General features: G+C 36.3%; 1 long non-coding RNA gene across 1 annotated transcript; it reads right to left on the reverse strand.

Moving 5' to 3' along the window:
• Positions 1-3198: 3198 nt before the first annotated feature.
• LOC110606326 lies at positions 3199-5629 on the reverse strand. Its single transcript, XR_002486500.2, has 3 exons — positions 4862-5629; positions 4309-4384; positions 3199-3510 (listed from the first exon to the last, which is right to left on the reverse strand). It is a non-coding gene; the product is annotated as an uncharacterized LOC110606326 (long non-coding RNA).
• Between the last annotated feature and the right edge of the window lie 726 nt (positions 5630-6355).

Below are 6355 nucleotides of genomic sequence, written 5' to 3' on the forward strand. Positions count from 1 at the left end.
ACCTAGAGATGGCGGCTGTGATCTTCGCACTCAAGATGTGGAGGCATTACCTTTATGGGGTAAAGTGTGAGATCTTCACAGATCATAAAAGTTTGCAGTACATCTTGAGTCAGAGAGAGTTGAATTTGAGGCAGAGGAGATGGGTAGAACTGCTTAGTGACTACGATTGCAAAATTCAGTACCATCCGGGTAAGGCAAATGTTGTGGCAGATGCCCTAAGCCGGAAATCGCTTGGCAGTCTATCCCATATTTCAGCAGAGAGGAGACCGGTGGTGAGAGAGTTCTATAAGCTCATTAATTAAGGGCTGCAGTTGGAGTTGTCTGGTACAGGTGCTTTGATAGCCCAGATGAGAGTGACACCCGTGTTTCTGGAGCAGGTGGCTTAGAAACAGCATGAGGACCCAGAGTTAGTGAAAATTGCCAGGACTGTTCAGTCAGGCAAGAATGAGGAGTTCAGATTTGACAGCAAGGGGATCCTCAGCTATGGGAGTAGATTATGTGTACCAGATGATGTGAGTCTGAAAGGTGACATTATGAGAGAGGCTCATAATGCTAGATACAGTGTTCACTCTGGAGCCACCAAGATGTATCAAGATCTGAAGAGAGTTTATTGGTGGCCAGCTATGAAGAGAGAAGTAGCACAGTTCGTGTCCGCCTGTGAAGTATGTCAGAGGGTGAAACTGGAACATCAGAAGCCGGCTGGAGTGCTTAACCCACTGCCGATTCCAGAGTGGAAATGAGAGAATATAGCTATATTTTGTGGTGGGGTTACCGGCAGCATCCAACAGATTAGACTCCATATGGGTGATTGTGGACAGACTGACCAAATCTGCTCACTTCATCCCTGTTAGGAGTGGCTACTCTGTGGATAAATTGGCGCAGGTGTTTGTTGATGAAGTGGTGAGGCTGCATGGGGCTCCTGTTTCAATAGTGTCTGATAGGGGACCCCAGTTCACCTTCAGGTTTTGGCAGAGTCTACAGAATGCTATGGGTACCAGGTTGGATTTTAGCACGGCTTTCCATCCTCAGACTGACGGATAGTCAGAGAGGACCATCCAGACAATTGAAGATATGCTCAGAATGTGTGTGCTAGATTTTGGCGGTTCTTGGAGGCAACATCTACCTTTGGTGGAGTTTGCCTACAATAACAACTATCATGCTAGCATAGGGATGGCTCCATATGAAGTTTTGTATGGAAGGAAGTGCAGGTCACCTGTCTGCTGGGAGGAAGTTGGAGAAAGGGCCTTAGCAGGGCCTGAGCTAGTAGAGATCACCAGCAGGGTAGTGCCCATCATCAGAGAAAGGATCAGAACTGCTGTGAGCAGGCAAAAGAGCTATGCGGATGTCCGCAGGAAACAAGTAGAGTTTCAGGAAGGAGATTTGGTGTTGCTCAAAGTGTCTCCTATGAAAGGGGTGATTCGTTTTGGGAAGAAAGGTAAGCTAGCCCCACGGTACATTAGACCCTTTGAGATCCTGCAGAAGATTGGGAATGTATCGTACAAATTGGACTTACTTGCTTCTATGGAGAGAATCCATATAGTATGGATAGGCAAGAGTTGCAGAGAAAAATAAAAAATATAGAGCTTAGGAAGAAGCCAGAAGAAGAAGACCCTCCAAAGAAGATCCCTTCTCCTTTTTTTACCTCTTCCTGACATCTCATGCCTCCCTGCTATTGTGCTACCTGTCTATGTCACTCTGGCCCGTATGTACGAACGTGTCAGACCCCTCTCCGTGTCAGACCCCTCTCCATGCCAGACGGCCATTTAATTCCCCCGACGCGTGTGCGGGTAGGACTGCAAAATGACTAGACCAGCTCCTCTCCCTCACATCACATCACCAGACTGGGCTTCTTCCTACTGGGTCTGGACTCGCGGGTAACCCATCCGGCACGGCGTGTCTGGGTCGAGGCCTGAGATGCTGAGTTGGTCAGCCTAAGGAGGGTTTGATAGGTTTTGGACTTTTATTCTCCTCTTGGGCCCGGCCTCGCCCAGGATAGAGGAAGTCCGGCGGTCTATCATTTTTAAACATTTTTTCAAACTCAAAGTGATTGCAATTCTAAAAAATAAAGAAAAAAAATTGTGCAATTGAATTGTATTTCCTATAAACTATAAAAACATTTGTGATACAATTACTTCAACCGTCCTAATTCTTTTATAATTTATCGTTAATTGTAAAGTATACAATTTATACTTCATTTATTTAATATATTTGCCATTTTAACTTATTTTAATTATATTTATTAAAATAAGTAATGGGAGAGACATGCTCTCCAAGGAATAACAGAGCATTGACACTTAGCTGACAATAGGAACAAATTCATAGAATCTAATTAACATCTGCACTTCAACAAAATCTCAGTGGTACACATTCTCTTTAGGTATCCATATGGCCAGATACCAGCTTTATTAAAATCAGCTACGTTAGCAGAAAGAATAAGAAGGATAGAGAGAATGCGTTGATTAAAAACAAAAACAAGCATACTGCAGAAGCTGTTGTTTCTAGTGCTAGTCCATGGACATGAGGCAAAATTAAATGTTTCACTAACTGTAAGGAAACTAACAATCAAAAGAGAAGCAAAGATAGAACAAGATAATATAGATTACAAATTTTGGTACGTCCCATCCATGGTAGCATGCCTTGCCAACAAGAATAAAGAAGGAATGTGAGCACGAGTAAAGAAGGAATATAATACCAATAGTTATGCGAATATAAGTGTGAAATGCAAAAGCCTACCTACCAATCTATGATAATGCTAGTTTATACAGTTTTTTTTTTAAGACATGAAAAATAACTTTAATCTTCTACTAAGGTCCAAAACGGTACCATCTCAAAATTAAGGCTTGCACGTGTGAAAAACTATGTTACAGGTACTTGCACGTGTGAAAAGCTATATTACATGTACGAGTGTGATAAATTAGTTCATATCCTTATGTTTGACTTGTCAACTTTCTAAATAGAAAATATGGAGATATGGATTTAAAACTAGACACGGGTGTTTAAATACGATACCTCACATAAAATAAGCTAGAATAAAAAAATTATAAAATTATATCATAATCATAGTCTAAGTAAATGATTAAATATAACTAAATACATCATTTAAAATATAAGCAAATAATTACTTTTATCTAAACACATGTTCTTCATCTTAAAAGAAAGAATGTATACATGAATGAATATGTCACTTAAGTGTCCAAGTGCACAAATATACGCCTTCCATGTTGTATCCCATAAAATATCATGTCGATACGGGTACAGCTCGGCAAAAGTCAGAGTATCAGAAGTGAAAAGTAACTTAATTAGAAGCAATATGCTCAACCAGAAAATTCTGCTGCAAAGACAAAAATTTCTCCCTTTTTAAGGATACTGACAGTGATTCCAAGGGAATTTTATTTTACATTGTTTGGACCGCACTAGAAAGCTGCCTACGTACCCCCTTACAATAAATAATGGAGGATCAGGTCCTCGTAGTTCTCAAATTCTACTGAAAATAAAATGGTCCTTCTCCCCCTGTCAAAGATAAATAAATTTGCATATCAATACCACAGTTGTCAATGGGCCTGCATATAGCAGCCAAATAAAAACAAAATGTCCATCAACTGAAACTCCAAATAATATTATACCACTGAACTAATTTCTGGTAAGAAATTGATAAGTTAATTTCACTGTAGACCATAACTGAATGCAACAATATCCAAGATAACTCCAAAAATTCTTAATTATGTACAAATAAACATGAATGCTAGAGCATCATAGAAAATTCCGCATAATTCACCATTTCATTCTTTTTTTTTTGATATATCACTATTATATTTATAGTATAAATTTCAAAAAAAAAAAAAAAATGGAAGTGCTAATATGCAGAGGAAGTGAGTTTTACATCGCACAATCCTCTAGTTACAAGTAGATTGATTTATATAGCTAATAAATCGACTAGTTTAGCATGCATAAACAGACTAGATTGAATTGTATATATGTGAGTGAGTATTCTAAACCAGGTGTTATATTAGTACTAGCTTAATAGACAGTCAGATATAGATATACCCAATTCATGACCTACAAGTCAAATTGTACGGCCAATAAAACATGGCAATGCCAAAAGTGGACATGCAAAGAAAACTTGAATTGAGTGATAAATCACCATTAATTTATGATACATGAAAGTGATAGATCAAAGTCGGCCAAGGGAGAAAAAGAAAATGCTAGAGATTGCCAAGTAGTCAACTCAACTGGTAAGCAAATCATACCCTCAAATCAGTCGCACCCCTAATTTATTTAAAAAAACAGAATGCAAAGATGCAAACCAACCTGTTGCTAATTGCCCAAATGATATTCTTGGCATCTGAATAGTTTGCTTCGCCTGGAATCCAGCAGGTGCAGTAACCTGGAGAAGAAGAAGATATCAAAACTAAACCAGGAAAAGCATAAAGTGCAGAAATTAAAATTTTCCGTAAGCAGGAGTGGAAGACGAGTTTTTAGCATCAGAAATTCATAACAGAATACAAAGCAACAAAAAACGAGCAAGCAGATCTCCCATTATGATGATCGAGGGATGTGCAAGAGGGTACATCGTGTTTAAGATTAAAAAACAAATACAAGAAAAACTGAGACATTAACTTGCATTCACATTAATTAACTGCATAATTTCTTGCAATCATTATGTCATATATTAATTCATTTTCTTCAAGAAAGATTGTTTCTGCTATGAAATAATAACACAAGAAGTACATTCAAACTTTCTTTTTTAACAAAACATCAATTATTATATTGATCACTGATAAATTCTAGAAATATTCAATCTTTGCTACAAAGCCAAATAAAGATCTTTATGAGAAATCAATCAAGTAGAAGTAAACATTACCATCCAATCAATCTTTCCAGCGATCGATCAGTGAGCTCGACAAAGAGGGCATGTCTTGCTTTTCTTCAGCCACTCGTCGATGCATTTGCCATGGTAGAGATGCGAGCACGGCAACTTCTTACCTTCCGATCCTATCGACAATTGCTCCAAGCAAATCGAACAATCCAAACCCGATTCTTGGATTCTGACCGTCTCCAGCTTTTCGACGAACTCGGCACTCGCAGGCTGTGTTTGTGGATCATCTTCATCAGTTGCTAACTCCTCCATCGTCGAGGCATCATCGTAATCGCCCATCAAAACCATCAACGGAAAGCGCAAATCATGTGACGGCTGGTGACTTGCTAGTTGCCGCACGAAACCCTCAACTTCTTCTGCCAAAAAAGACTCAAATTCATCGCAGTCGCCGAACAGAATAGTAGTGTATAGATTCGACATTTTCTTGGAGCGATAAGCGGGGCCAAAAGAGAGCTTTTAGAATTGAAAGAGTTGAGAATTCGATCTAATGAATTTGCAAATTGTGAATTCGCAATGAGTTCATGGGGGATATGTCTTTAATTACGGGTTCAGGTTAGGGTTTCAGTCTTCTGTGGTTTTCATTTATCTTTTGTAGTTTAAGGTCTCGTTTGGCGTTTACGAATATGAGGGAGTTGGATCCGTCTACGATTGCCATCATGGAGATGACTGAGCTGTTGAGTTGTGAAGACCAGGTGGTGGAGCTTCTGGTTTCTGATAAGAGTTGCCCAGCAGGTCAGGGAGAATAAACTTTGGGTAAATTTACTATTTACTGCAAAAAAAATTATTATTTAATCAATATATTATAAAAAATATATTAATTAATCAATCAATTTTTAAAAAATATATTATAATGTCAATCAAATTTTAAAAATACTATTCATTAATAGCTTTATTATTTTTAGTGGTTGAATGTTTTTCTGTTTAATTTAAAAAATTATTAATTAATTTATTAAAATTTTATTAATTAATTTTTTATATGAATAAAATTTTAAATTTTTTTATAATATTTAATATGTAAAATTAAAAAATATTAAATTTTTTAAAATTTTAATAATTTTTAATGTATTTTATAAAATTTAGAAATCGACTAATAATTTTTTTTTATAATATAAAAATTAAATAAAAAGTTTTTTAATTTAATAATAAATTCAATTAAATTTTTATATTTTTATTTCAATATCAAATAAAATTAATTCAATTTTTTTTATCTTTTACTCGAACATGAAATGAACCCTAATCTACAAAAGTTTAATATTTTAATTAATATAAAATTTTTTAAAATTATAGATAGTTTGTTTTATAAAAATTAATACCTAAACAATTTAAAGCAGACTTATTGGCGAATGAGTTGCATTGGAAGCAAAGTTTTAGGTTGCAAGGGAGATTGTAATAGTCGATTTTTCCCTCAACCACGATATAGAGAAGGCAATGAATATATAAAGAAGGCAATTAAATTTATTGATTAATATTTATTTTTAT

The sequence above is a fragment of the Manihot esculenta genome, chromosome 18 (genome assembly GCF_001659605.2).
Source record: "Manihot esculenta cultivar AM560-2 chromosome 18, M.esculenta_v8, whole genome shotgun sequence".
Taxonomy (NCBI): Eukaryota; Viridiplantae; Streptophyta; class Magnoliopsida; order Malpighiales; family Euphorbiaceae; genus Manihot; species Manihot esculenta.